The 15,282-nt window shown below is 46.3% G+C and overlaps 1 protein-coding gene across 4 annotated transcripts in view; it reads left to right on the top strand.

Annotated features, from left to right (window-relative positions):
- Positions 1 to 15,282, top strand: part of mam (neurogenic protein mastermind) — a 255,759-nt gene that overhangs the window by 63,638 nt on the left and 176,839 nt on the right. The gene's annotated exons all lie outside the window — the stretch shown is intronic.

The raw sequence follows: 15,282 nt of genomic DNA, 5'->3' as shown, positions 1-15,282 counted from the left end.
TGGAACGTGTTCCGGGGCATCCTAGCTTTCGCGAAACCTGCATCGACTCGCGTAACCGATACTTCTTTATTTCGTTTCATCATTTCACGGTAATCGTTTCTGATGCTGGACTGATCAACGACAGGGATATTCTTAAAATGACCGATTTCGATTGTTTTGTTTAGCAATTATCGATGTCTTCGAAGCATTGAATATTCGAAATGATTTTGAAAATAGTTTCATTTCAGTACTATAATGAATGTCTGAAGAAACTGAAAATAATCTGTTAATTTTTATAGGAATTGCATGTTAATCGTATTAAATGCTCGGTAGTTCTAGTGTTAACTTCGTTATGCGATGCATCCATTGCATGGTTTCTTCTACGTATGAATTCAGAGTGTATAGAAACGGGGTTTTCAGTGACAAAACGAAATCACGAGGTCATTTGTATAATTTGTAACCCTTAACTTCATGTAATATGGAACCAAGGCGATTCTGAAAGTGATTTTGATTCTAGTGACGAGATTATCGTTGACATGTCAGTACATTCTGTGAAACGTGCGACATTCCTTTGCGTTGAAGATCATTTCAAGTATCATACATTGAAAGCTTACGAAGAATTCGAAACTCGTACGTTTGTGATAGTCCTTCATGAATCGTTTGTAGCAAAGTGTTCTCGCAATACAGAACATTTTTCGCATCTTTCGAGAACAACCGCAACTCAGCGAGACTCATCTGTACAAAGCTAACGCCTGAAGGGTTATCGTTATTCAAGAGTTAACGGTGCATTGTAACGTGTATCGCCGGAAGCTCAGAAATCGATGCACCGCAACATGTCTCCACGCGTGCACGGGGCTTTAAGACAGCCCACTCCGGAGCGCCGCGCGACCACTCCGCCTTCTCGCGTCGATAATCTCTTAATTGATAAAAAGAGCATCGATCGATGGACGCGTATTACCGCCAGTAACTTCGCCGACCGGCGATTTTTCCGCCGGAGGAATGTGGATTTCGTGATCCGCCGAGATTTCCTTAAGCACGAATCAATGGCTCTGGGAACGCGTCGATCGGGATAAATTATTATGCCGCGGCTCGCGTTTTTGTTAATCCCCTCGACGATTATGATCCCCGTGGACCGTAGCGTGCGGGATTATCGTTCATTTTTTCACGGGGAACGCAGGCCAATAATTAGGGGCGACGCTGACGGTGTTTTTAATTCATCCGCGATATAGGCGTTTAACGTTTCGAGCGGCCGCGGATCGATCGGCAACGAACGCGGTGTTCTGTGTTACGTAAAAAATTATTGGGAACAGTACAGCAGTTTCTATATTAGTCGGCGAGGGAACTATAAAGCGAGAAGTTAATCAAATTCGACGCTGTTCGTTTCGTTAACGCTTTACCAGAATGTTCCGACGCGAACTCGCTTGTTTTAACGACTTCCAGCGGGAGTGACTTCTTATTTCTCGCGATCCGCGCTACTTCGTCGCGATCTCGATTCTGACCCTTTGAGAGAGACTCTTGAGAGAGACTCGCCACTTGATTTGATATAACAAAATCACAAGATCTTATGTATAATATTCAGTTTTGTATAATGCGCCAATATGTGACGTATTGGAACAAAGTAGCTTTTTGATAATAGATTCATTGGAATACTATAACGAATGTCTGAAGAAGCTGAAACTGATCTATTGTTACAATTTCTGTAGGAATTACATATTAACCCTTTGCACTTAGATGTTTCTTACTAGAAATATTTAACATTTCTTTAGAAATCACTACATTGAGGAAAAAGCTGTTTTCCAATGTTTCACTTATCGAGGCATTATACAAAGTTTAACATTAAATATCATTCTACACTTTTACTGTGTCAAATCAAGTGGTGACTGAGAGTCGCCTCTCGAGTGCAAAGGGTTAACTCATGTACGTTTCCTCATTCAAAAGAAGTACCATTTAGATTTGTCGGATTCACTTGAAAACCTTCATCGAGAGTCACAATACCATAGGTTAAAAGGTTAACCTACTCGACTGTCTCGTAATCACGTAGCGAAGAAAACGCTCGAAGAACGAGGTACCAAGTTGAACGCAGCGGGGAGATCAAGAGGATAGACCGAGCGGATCATCCGAATGGCCCCGGTTAAGTGACAAACCGCGTAAGAATGTACCCCGCGCGATATAAGAAATCCGCGGGGTCCGTCGTGGGAATCGCGCGATCGAAATGACCGGCATTCCGTACTCCGATAACATCTGCATAACCCATACCTATTTCACGCTACCGAAGGATTATCCCTTCATCCTCGGAACACAATCTTCCGCGCTAACGAAACTCTCGGCGCCCAGGCGCGTCCAATTAAAACGAAAGGCGGCGGGTGGGAGAGCAGAAAGAGAGAGACAGAGGGCGCGAGGGCGCGCGAGAGAGCGAGGGAGCGTGAGACAGGGCGGGCAGGAGGGAAAAATCGAATTCTCCGATCCACCGGTGTTCCAATTATCGTTTAATCATAGACCAATCGGAATTACTCGAGCCCCGGCCGTTCCTCTCTACAAAGAGACCAAACGAATCCCGGTTACACAGCGCGAGCGAGGAGGAAAGAGAGGCCGCCCTGGGGAAAGAGAGGAAAAGCAGAACCGCAGAAAGAAAGAGGAAGAAAGCGAGTGGCACGAAATCACGTACCGGCCGATAAAAATCAATGATCATCAGGCCGGGTTCAATAAAACCCATATTATAATAGCCGAACGGAGTAACGATCTCCCGTGAACTCGGGAGGGAATTTCGCCGGGGCAATTTCCTCGGCGTGTGTTCCCAGCGGCGCGCGAGAGGTGTACGAAGGAACGATTGAACCCAAAGCCAAGCCAACCCAAGCCAAGCCAAGCCGAGCCAAGCCGAGCCGAGCGGAGCCGAGGCAAGCCAAGCCAAGCCAACTCGAGCCACGCCACGGCGAGAGAGGAATGCCTGCAGGCTTTTGCTTAGGACAGTACACCTCGGCGTTCCCTCGTCGCCGGCAGCGGCGTAACAACGCGATAAGTACAGCCGGCCGTGGCCGGAGAGTAAGGTACTCCGCGAGATAGGCCGGCCAGGCTTCCTCCCCGGTAAATCGGCGCGGACTGTACGCCCGCTGCGCGGAGAAAGGATATGCGGAAAGGTAGCGGTAGGTTCTCCGACGCGAACACTCTGCATACACTCCTCTCTCTCTCTGCTTCGTGTTACCTCCCTCCCTCCCGACGTCCCTCGTTCCCCTTTCGTCCCTCCTCCCCGCCGCGTCCTCTTCGCCCTTCGTCTCGCCCTTCCCTTCCCCCACCCAGCCGGTCCTTCCCTGTCGACGAACTCGCGAGTTCATAGACAAGGACTCCGTGTTGTTCACCGCAGGTGGGACAGTCGAAAAGGGGGAGCGACGAAGGGAGACGCGTGCCCTGGTGGGGGCACGCCGTGGAGGGAGTCCAACGCGAGAGGGGTGCAATAGCTGATGCTCGCTGCCGGCTAGAGGGGGTTGGCGCTGCGCGGTGGGGATTCCGAAGGGGTTGCAGGGGAGTATCGCTCGGATTGCTCGAACCGCGCGCGGGTAGGGGAACCGTGAACGTGTAAATGCTTGTGCAATACCGTCAGACGCGCTCGCGAGAGCCCGATGGCGCGCCGACCAGCGATACGCCGCTGGGACCGTGTGTGAGTCAGCTTCCTGTATCGCGGCCCGAGAGCCGCTCCGTGCATATTGATATTTTCGGGCAACGCGAGCCGCTTTTCTTCGTCGGCCGTGTCTCTCTCCGCGAGAGAGTTTTCGGATTTCCGGGATCGCCTTGTTCGCCGGCTCTCGGGATCCTCGCGGTTTCATGGGATTGCTCGAATGGTTATTGTTGATGGAGTCTCGGCGGTTTCTCGGGGACTGGATTGTAGATTTTACCCTTCGCGGAGGGGGATGGTCGGTTGGGAGCCTTCGGCAGGGGAGATTGTACGTTGGGCGATTAACCGGTTAACTGTGTTTGACGAGTATACACGTCATTAAAGCTTGACATAATACTAATTCTTTCAGCGATGAATTCTTGATTTTTTCACATAGACATGTAATTCTTCTTTGTTTCGCTTTGATCTTTCATTACATTCCACAGTTAACTGGTTAAATGCTGGGAAGAAAGGAATTATGTACATGTACCGAGCTCTTTGCTTGGATAATTGAGTAATTTGTTTGAAATTTTGTATTGTAGATGTTCTTGGTGTCTGTATGACAATGTCCGTTCTTGAGGGGTTAGTTGTAGATGTTCGTTTAGTGGGGTCAGTTTCTGTAGTTAGAAACTGACAAGTTTCTGGTTTAGGTCTGTAGTATTCTGGAATTTTTTATTGTACTGAATCTTTGTACTATTTCGAAGTCTTTGTTTAGTAGTTGATACAATACTTATCTTTCATCGCGCGATCGTAAGACGCGCGTAAATAGAGGGCCATTCTGCGGCGCGTGCGCGGGTCCTTCAACGCTACTCGGAGGGTAGTTCGAAATTATTGTAACATTTCTGTTTTGGCTCCCGAAAGGTTTAATTATGTTATTGCTGATATACAATCAACGGTTAAGTTAAGCATCATATCCGGATCGGTAGACAAGATTGAAAACATCAGGCTGAAAAGTATAATTCACGGGATTATTTATCGAACACGCTCGATTATCGGAAATCACTAATACCCGGAACGTCTACTCGAATTTCCGGCGTGTCTACGTGCCGCGGCAGGAGTTAATTCTCGCAAAGAATAGAGCTTAATTATAGCCCGATATTCGGCTATTGGGAGTGTGCCCAATAACGTTGTTTCACCCCCACCGCCGCGGCGAACGGTGAATATTTATGCTTTACCTATTTTACAAACTGCCATTTTCATGCTGCGCGCCTAATAGCGTATGCGCCGTTCGCCAATTGGCCCCTCGTATTTAAGGATCGATCATTCCGGCGTAATTAACCGGATAGGGATGAACGTATCTGCGTAACCGTGTGTGATTTTCGGGATATTCCATCTCCGCGACGATTCAGCCGTGTTTAATAAAATCCTACCGTTAACAAATCTACTTAACCGTTCATTTGTTCGCAAATGAACAACTTTCCAAACATTTAACACGTTGAATGCCATGGGGGTCACCGGTGGCCCCCAATCAAATCGAATTACAATAGTTCGTTCAATGGAAAGACGATTATTTGAGAATATTTCTATATCATAAACAATACTATCGAATGCGATCACATTGAGCTAGGTCAGCGTGCAATAATAATAACGCGATTCAATCAAATGATTTAATATTATAGTTTCTCCATTTTCTGCATTTTGTTCTATGAAATCGTTCTGTGTTCAACGTGTTAATAATCTTAGTACAATCGCTAATGAAAATAAACAATAATCTCCAAATTTGTCTATAACAATTCTAAGTGTCCATCAAGATTTCAATCGACTCACAATTCCATATACCCATTACCAAATCAATTTCTCTTAATTCCTCGAAACATCTGTTACTCTTTCGATAATCATAAAAATATTCAGAAATGCACCGGATCGACTCATAGACGCATAATTACAACCTAACCAAACAATACCAATAACAATTCCAAAGATTAACCAAATACTGCGAACGTATCCCGCATTTTCTCGATGCAGTCGCGGTTTAACGCGCGATACTTAATCCTTTTCCCCCGAGTCGAAGCGAAAACCGAGCCGGCCGACGTCGAAACATCCCGCGCGAACTTTTATTCATGGCTCCCCGTGGTTCCACGTCCGCGGCCGATGTCGCGGGCATTTGTCGTGCTTCTCCCTTCTCTTTGACAAGGGAACGGGCCGGGAAAACGGGTGGAAACGACGGACGGAGCCGCCGCACGCGGGCGCGGCACAGTTGCGCGTCGAATCCCGCGACGAGCGTGCCGCAATTATTTTATTTTCGTCGCGAGCTGTCTCGTGAATTCAAAGGCCTGTCGAAGCGGACGAACAAACGGACGAACGGACGAACGCCGGGGACCGATCGAGCCCGATCCCTCGCAGATTTGTCGCGATCCCTGTCCTGTCCGCGCGTTGTCGCCGGCCGAACATTCATCGAGCTTTCTACTTGACGCGGAAGATAACCCGGAGCCTGTCCGACTTCCGCTCCGCCATTCCGAAACGGTTCCAGCGCGTCACAGGCGATCGCGGTCGAATCGATCGCCGCAGAATGCAGAATTTCTGCTTCCAATTAACACGAATGAATTCTTATGGAAATTATGTACGGCTGAAATCGGTTTCTCGATGGGTTCACTGCTACGAGAATCTATAATTCGGATTTTAGGGAGTCTTAGAGAATTAGAAGACTTTGGATTATATTTATAAGGCATACGCTGTTAGAATTAGACATTAATTCTGCAAGTTCTCAAGTTACACTATTAGTTACATTACTACACATTTCGATTCCATATTAGATTTCTTTTGCTATTGTCAAAGTGGCAATCGGTAAATCAAACTTTCCTCTAGTTACCTTAATCTTCTCATCTCTCAGCCAAAGAAATTCGATTCGTTCATTAACTACAAATTATCTGTGATTCTCATTGAAACTGAAATAAAATCGAAACGTTGACCTGTTTAATACTATCACAGTTGCCGAATGACGAACACGTCACTTCTATTTGTCAAACAATCAAGAATACAAAGTCCAAGAGCTCCGAGTGAAACTAAAAATCAGTTCCAAAGAAACCGAGCAACATCTGCGGTTTTCGGTGGGATCGAGAATAAATCTCCTGGAACCAGAAACGGCGCGGACCCGTCTTTCGCGATTCCGTTCCGAGCGGCGTATTTTTCCGCGCGGGTCAGCGCCGTAACCGCGCCTTCGCGGTCTTCGCCGTAAACATTGACCCCGTTCGCAATCGACGACACGGTGGAAAGGCTCTTGAGAAAGAAGCCTCGGTCTCCGGCGATTTTGTCGCAACATCCTGGCCGCTGAGGCAACGCTCGCTGGCGGTTCTCGAAAAGGGAAACGGAGGAAAGGAACGGAAAGAAGGCGGCGGTGCCGAGTGGCCGAAAAAAGCCGCTCGCCGAACGGCCGATACTTCCGGCGCGCGGTGATTTAACGGGTCGCCGGCTGGATTACGCGGAATTTTCGGCGATATTATGCATAACGATTTTAACGATTCCCCCGTGCCGCTGTAGGCGTGTTTTACTGCACCGTAACGTCGTGTTAAACGCAAATTAATTTACGAAGCCGACCCGCCGCCGCCGCCGCCGCCGCCGTGCGTACATTTTCATAATTTCGGATCGATCTCCTCCCGCGGTACGTGTAATGCACGCGCGCTCTAAATAGCAATGAATATTTTATAACAAATTTAATACGATTCCGTGTATCGTTTCAATTTCGTTTTTCAGACTTTTACGCGCCGCGCCGCGAAAAATCGCGTCTCGCGTGATTCCGTTTCAACGCGCCTCGCCTACCGGTTTCGCGTATCTATGGCGATCGCGATATTGTTACCTTAACACGTTGCGTGCCGGCCCCGCGATAATGCGGGATTTTTAATCTATCGTTTAATTGCTAATCCTACGTTCATGTAGTATTTTAGATATACGTAACACAAATCCACAGTGAAATTACAAAATCGAATTCCTTGTTCTTTTTCGTGAGTTAGACATTTTGGCTTGATTGATGTTTAAAAATGCAGTGTGTTAATACTAGAACTACCGTGCATTGAGGTCGATGTATAATTCCAATAATTATAGTTTCTATCTCAGTGAAGCTGTATGCTAAGAATCACTTCAGATATTGAATTCTTTAAGAATATAAATGATTTCAATACAAGAGAACTAAAACTCCATAAAACAGCTCTTCATCGTTTTCATTCTCTAGATTTCGCAGCACGAAATCGCGCGACATTCGACGCGTTAACTGGAATCGACGCTCATCCCTTACACGCGCGCGCGCGGAAGTTGCCCTTAATCATCGTCGCGCGCGCAGGTTTAATGGAATATCCCCAGCGACGCGTCCCGCGGATGAACGTCGGGGAAGGGAACGGAAATAACTTTCTTCTCGCAGGAAAGTGCGAAACAGTATTTCCGAATCCCGCCTCGTCTCGCCTCGCCTCGTATCGACAGGAGCGCGATGTCGATGATAGGACTTGCCTCCGGACGTAACGCGAGATTCGTGACCTGGATCGCGGCCGAGCAAAAATCGAGGCTGCCTCAACGCTCGAAGATTTCGGGGCTGGTTTCCAGACAGCATCTTCTTCGAACCGACCCGTCGACGGGGACTTAGCGAGCTTCGATGTAATCTGCTTTGCAAGGATATAGAAGGATTCCTTTTGAACGAGTTTTAACTGAACCTTTCAAATCTCCGTTACATCGATGATAATGAACGTTTTTTTGGAGTAAGGGAGCGAGGAACTTACAGAAGAGAAGATTTTTATGGTGCAACTGATATTCGAGTGTTAAATGAATTTGAATAATTTCCCAAAGAAACATCTGCAGTGTTTCTAACAATTGCAAACAGAAGGAACCAGGAGTCGGCCATTTCTAGGTATCCAGTAGTTTTACTGTTAAACGCTCGATAGCTCGAATCTCGCGGCGTTCGAGTAACCGAACAGTACAGTCGCGATCGATTCCGCATAAAAGCGAGCTCTCGCGGAATCTTATTTTGCCGATCTTAAATCGCAATTTCCATTCCGGGGAATTTCAGCGTGTCCCGGGGAACGTATCCGCGATAGTGCTCGGGAGAACAGGTAACGCCTCGGGTTCCCGGTTTATGGTGGATCGTAAGTTTCAGCGTCGCGCGAGCGGCCACGGTATCATTCATGAAATATCAGGCTTGAAGGATGCATTTTCATAATGCGGTTCGCGCGCTGGTCTCGTCGCTGAGCTACGAGCACTATGATCCACCGTTCGTTAGATATTTTATGGTGTCGCCCGTGCGTTTTCCGTTGGCCAGCCGCGAATTTCACGGTTGCGATGCTCCTTCGTGAGCCAGGAAGCTTCCCATGCCTCTGGAACACTCTCTAGTTGCTGCCTAGATGATCAAAATCAATCATCTTTCTTCCAACGTGTAGCAATCTTCAAACGATCGACTGCACGACTGATATTTTGCTGTCTAACATCAATGATCTACCTGCTAGATCAAGTTTCTTCAGTCCATCAGCGCTCGGACTGCTTTCTCGTTGATTTTCGATGATTGTTTCTGTTCATTCGATACTGTAGAGTGATTCTGGAGATGGCTGGATGTTGGATTGCCAAACATCGGTATGTTCAATTAGCTGCAGTGTATTCAATTATGAGTCACAGAAGCCGATGCGGGTAAATGAGGAAAAGAACCATTGAGGAAACCATGTTTCGTAACCCTTGCGGACGATGATGCTTTGAAATAGACAAACCTTCAGCAGATGAAGCTAAATTATACAATTGCTTAATAACCTGAGTACAATCCGTAATGAAAATGAACAATAATCTCCTTTCAAGAGCTACCAGTTCAAACAACACCAGAACTACCCAGTCAAATCTTTTCCAAATTTGTCTATAACAATTTTAAGAGTGTGTCCATCAAGATTTCAATCGACTCACGATTTTATTTACCTATTGCTAAATCAGTTTCTCTAGTAACTCCTCGAAGCATCTATCCTTTGGTTTGGTTTCGATTTTTTTGTTTAGCAATTATCGATATCTTCGAAGCATTGAATATTCGAAATGATTTTGAAAATAAATAGTTTCTTTTCAGTACTATAATGAACGTCTGAAGAAACTGAAAATAATCTATTGTTACAGTTTTTATAGGAATTGCATATTAATCGTATTAAATGCTCGGTAGTTCTACTGTTAAATAATAGGAAAACAAACTACGTGCTCTGTTTTCAATACCTTAATTTTCAAAACTCTCCGTTTCTAATTTACCAGGAAAGTGTATCAAGCCTTATCTCCATTCCCTGAAAATTACAAAAATCAGGAACTAGCAAAAAATCTACCTCTGCGTTACTCTGAGGAACTCTTTCCATAAATCTGTTCTCATTCGTACCAGCGATGTTTACGATACAATAATTCTCTAACAATCCTGCACGCTTCGGAGTTCTTTCGAGATTCACTTTCGCAGTTTCGTTTTCACCGGACAAAGTGCGAAGCATCGAAAAGCACCCGGAGTTCATCGGGCGAGGATTAATCACGGATAACAAGCGTCGTCGAGCGGTTCCCGGGGAATATCTCTTAAATTTATGTATCACCGGTGGTCGCGGGGCCGATCGTGTGCCTCTCCGTTGAATTCGTTAGCCCGTCGAAGTTCGTGGGGCAAGTTCACGGGTCGGCCGAGCCCCGGCGACACAAATCACTCGCGTCCCAACGCCCCGGCGATACGAATCGAAACCCCGTCCCGTCTTAGACGTAATATAGTGGCGGGCGGGCGGCGGCGCCACGGTGCGTTGCGCGTAAACTGCTCGTAAAGTGTACCGCGATCTCGGGGGCAGCTGCACGTGTAATCTGATAATGCAGGTGCAACGAGCCGACGACGCCGGTGACGATATTAATACAGAGGAATCATTATAAGAACGAGCGTCAGCGACGATTCCTGCGTGGCTTACCGGTCGCCGATTATTCCGGGAGCGAGCCGCGTCGATCGTTCTCGATGCTCGATCCAGTTGGATCTTCTTCCAATTAGTAGATTAGTAGATTAGTAGATTAGTAGATTGGTAAATTGGTAGATTGGTAGATTGGTAGATTGGTAGATTAGTAGATTAGTAGATTTGTATATTAGTGGATTAGTAGATTAGTAGATTAGGTGCTTTTAATTTCGTAGTTAATATATGTACGTTAGTATAGTGGCTTTCGTGTATCTTTTTGGACGGTACACTATAGCTTAATTTTGTTTGTCGATAGTTGTGCATATTATAGTCTAATATAACATAATTGCACCGTGGAGAATGTTTATAGGGCATAGATTTCCGTGATAGGAATAACGGAGCAATTGAAAATTTGTTGTCGAGTCTATCTGAATAATCCTGTTAATTTATACTTTCGAAATCGTTATTTTTCGCCTTCTGAAAAATGGTCAACTACTGATACCAGGTAATGATAATTTCTAGAATTTAACAACAATCGATGTCATTCATTACCTACTGCTCAAACAACCATTTTGCTATTACCATTGTACTATCTCCAAATAAAATTTCCACTTGAAGTAGAATGGACAATTTTGTTACATTTCTTCCAAATCGTCGATAGTAAAATAGTACACGAGCTTAGCGGTGAAAGTAAATAGTACGCCAAGAGGTTAATATTATTTATTTGGATTATTCGATTTTCGAAATGGAAAGTTTCTACCGCGTCGCCGTTCGACCGCGAAGGGTTAAACGGCGGGTCCCGTGTCATCGATGTCAGTCCGAGCGTCGTTTCCGTGGAATCGTTATCGCGCGGACCGCCGCTCGTTAAAATATCCGCGCGCAGCCGCCGCCGGACGCTAACGAGAACTTCCCGACGGCGCAATTAAGACGCGGTCCGGCAGGTGGACGGACGGAACGTATCGTACGCTTCCCTTGACCCGTGACCTCTACCTCCTTTTAACCCTTGTTTCGGCGACGCCCTTCTAGGATCTGCCGCGGAACGCCGGGGTTTCCGGGATGCTGGTAACGAGCCAATCGCACGAATCCCCAGACGATTAACGGGAAGGAAAATCCTACTCGTTATTCCATGATTGATCACCTTTTCGCGAAACGTACGATTCAATTAACGGTAGAATTACCGATCGAGTTGATCCGTTCTAACTTCCTTATGGAAACTGGGAACGCAACTATCGAGACTTCAAGCGATTTGTAATATACCTTGTGTATCGATGAGTCAATTCCTTCGACAATTTCTTATAATAGCATCTGTCGTCTTTCAAATCATCGAGTCTTGGAAAAGAGGATACTCGTTTTTTCTAGCTCGAGAAACCTTTCGTACAGCTTCTGAGTATCCTATAATAATTTCAGAAGCTAAAATATTAACCCTTTGAACTTCGTAGGCTCCAGTATTGTAGTTTCCACCGTTGAAACGGCACTAGTTCCCGTTACTTTCTTTCGTTCGTTACAACGAAACGAACGACCGTGTCGTTTATCGAAATCTCTACTTACATCCACGGTTGAACAATCCTCGGCGTAATTATCGAACAAAGTTACGCGGCGCTCGAGCCACGAAACGGACGCGAATAATATTTTCAGGGGAGAAAGGCGAAGCGGCCGAAGAAATAATACAGTTCAAGTCGCTCATTGTCGGTCAAGATCTTCAAGGGCTTCGGTCAACAAGTTCAACCGCTCCGAGCGTCGCGACCCTGCCTGCGAGTAACCAGTTCCAGAACGTTCCGCGGTTACGGCTTCGTATGCGGCTATTACAATAAATATCCCCGGAATTCAGCTTCATTCCCGCTTTACCTCGGCGAAAAAAGGAGCTGCGCCGCGCTCAAAGAGGTTAGGAATTGTTCCCGGCGAGCGAGCGGCCGGGTCGCGGCGGAATTTATTCGCCGGTCGGATCGAGTCTTCCGCTTTTGATCGCGGATCCTTGAGAGAAGACGCTACCCACGGGCGCAGCTCGGCCGGTCTCCCACTCGGGGTCATTAAAAATAGCCTGACATTTCAACGGTCTCTCTTTCCAGCGGGCTGGATCCCATTCCGCGGCGAAAGGGTAGCGTCGGTGCGGTGGGTGTTTAATTGATCCTCGTCCCACACTAAATATCAGCCGTGCGATCGCGGGTGTAGCTGGGTCGGCGCGGCGCCGAAAACGAAACGGGAAACTGCTCGTTACGTGCTCGAGCGCGGACAATCCGGCTCGAATAGCCAGAAATAGTCGGTGCGCGAACGTTCTTTGTTGCTTGTTATAGTATTAACGCTTTCCACTCGACAGGTGATTGTCAGTCACCACTTGATTCGACACAGTAAAGCTGTAGAATGTGATATTTAATGTTAACCCTTTGCACTTCGAGCAATTTTTAGTAGGAGCTTTCAGCAACTTCGAATCAATTTTAATATGAGCTGTCAGCTCTGTAAAAGATTTAAGACCCTGCTTTGTCTTTAAAAAAGTGCGTGTACATTTTAAAGTTATGTTTGACTGAAACATCAGAAAATCAGTTTTACTGATTTCATAAAGTAACTATGAAATTTGTTATTTAATATTGTACCCTGTATAAGGCATCGATTTGAGAGATATTGAAATGAAATAGCTTCGTTCCTCGATGTACGTGTGATTTCTCTTCGAGTTTCATAAAATGTCTTTATCTCATTAGGAAATCTCGAAATATTTCTAGTGGAAAACTTCCGAGTGCAAAGGGTTAATACTTTAAGAGGTTAATACGAGAGGTGACTCTCAGTCACCGCGTGATTCGATATAACAAAACTGTGAAGTTGAATATTTAATGTTTCAAATTAAACTTTGCATTGCTACGTTAAATATTTAAATAAAACACCTCTGTTAATTTCGAGATAATCGAGAAACTTTCGAGTGCAAAGGGTTAACACTTAAACCGCCTGAAAAGAACTATAACCACAACCTCCTCCGTTATCTTTAATTGAACTCGATCATCAACTCGTTCAGTGAATTCGGTTAGAAACTGTTTTGTAAATAATCACACTTCAAGACTTCAAGCAAAGAAAAGATAAACAGAATAAAAGGCAACACATTGCTAACTGAAAAGATCTCATTCGGTTGGCAAACTGTTAAGTACGTCTCAATATAACGATGCTTTGTGGACTATTTCTCTAAACTCTAATAATACTACGTTCCAAACCAAGATTCTACGTATCCAGCTATTGTTACGTAACCTCGCGTAAACGGCACCGTGACAGCCGGAATTCTTAAACAAAACGTAAAACCTCCATCCCGGAGAAATAGAGCAGCATTCTCCTTCGCTCGGGTAAGGAGATAATCTCGTTGTTCATCCGTTTCTATTCGGAACGTCGCGGGACAGCTCGACGTTCCCGGTAAAATATTATAAAACGTTACACCGCGGGAATGTAGGTCGCGGGCGGGCGGCGGGCGCGGAAGACAGGTGTCACCGTTAACGGGGAGTAATTATTAAGCGCGCCGGGCCGGGTCGATGGCTCGGTATCGAGGGGCCATTAGAGCCGCCGAATTTCAGGGCGCTTTTAGCGCTTCCCGCGCGGCCGGGACAATGCAGAGCGAAGCGCAAAAATCGCTGGAAAGATTGATGCCGGCCGTGCTTTCACGGCGGTCGATCCGCGCGGCGGCAGGAACCCGGTAACATCGTTTCCCGCACGAATTTTCGAGCGGGAGGTTACGCTTTTACCCCCGGGGGGAGAAGAAGGAAGCGGTTTTTTCTGACGTGAACATTTCCAGTCGCTGTTCCTGAGCGACGAGCATCATCCGAGCGTGGGCAGAGGCGGCACGCAAATCCAAGAGCTTGCGCGCGGTCTTCCCCCTGCCCCTCTGCCCCTCTCCGGCCCGCCGCGCTCGCTCGCGGGCTGCGAGGGAAAAAGAGCATCGACCAGGAAAGGGGTGCGCAACGGAACGCAGAGCGGAGCGAGGCAAGAAAAAAGGACAGTTTCGACTGCGACGCTCGGAACGTGCGGAAGAATGGAGGTGGTGCACGTCTACGAAAAAGACAAAAAATACCGGCCCGAGGGGCGGGGAAAAAGGAAAACAGACAGAGGTGGGCAAGACGGAAAACCGTGGCCAATTTCACCGCTGAATTGTTGCGGAGCCGCGCTGTTTGTCCAGCACGAGCGGGCGGCCGGTTTCGGTGTAATCTGCCGTTCAATTTTCATTACCGCGATTTGTTTCTGGCCGGCCTCCGCTTCGCCCCTCGATTTTCCACCGCCGCCGCCGCCGCCATCGCGTTCGGTTCCGATCGGGGGTTCCCCCTTTTTTCGCTCGCCGTTTCGCGAATGTTTTGGAATCTGGAGAATGGGATTCGATGATCGTTGCCGAGGATGAGGTTGTGGGATTCGATGAGGTTTGCGGAGGATATAAATGGTGGATGATTCCTTTAGGTTTTAGGGGATGTACGTTTGTCTTTGTTATCGTTGTAATTGGGTATTGTTTTCTAAATTTGTTAGGCGGAAGCGCGATTAAGAAATTCCTTGATCTGATTCCTTTCACTGCACGATGAAATTTGTAATAATTATAATATGAAGAGTATTTAATCCTTTGCACTCGGAAGTTCTTCATTAGAAATATTTTAACGTCTTCTAATGAGATAGAGAGGATATTTTGTGAAACTACGAGAAATCACACTTACATCGAGGGACTATTTTGTTTGAATATTTTTCGAATTGATGCGTTGTACGAAGTTTAATATCAAGTATCAAATTTTATAGTTTTACTGTAAATATACTCATAATTAATATTATGTTAGTACTCATTCTATTTCGAAAGTTACCGAT

This window comes from Nomia melanderi, chromosome 10, assembly GCF_051020985.1.
Source record: "Nomia melanderi isolate GNS246 chromosome 10, iyNomMela1, whole genome shotgun sequence".
NCBI classification, from domain to species: domain Eukaryota; kingdom Metazoa; phylum Arthropoda; class Insecta; order Hymenoptera; family Halictidae; genus Nomia; species Nomia melanderi.
The sequence above is the reverse complement of the archived record's forward strand: the minus strand, read 5'-3'. Positions and strand labels throughout refer to the sequence as shown.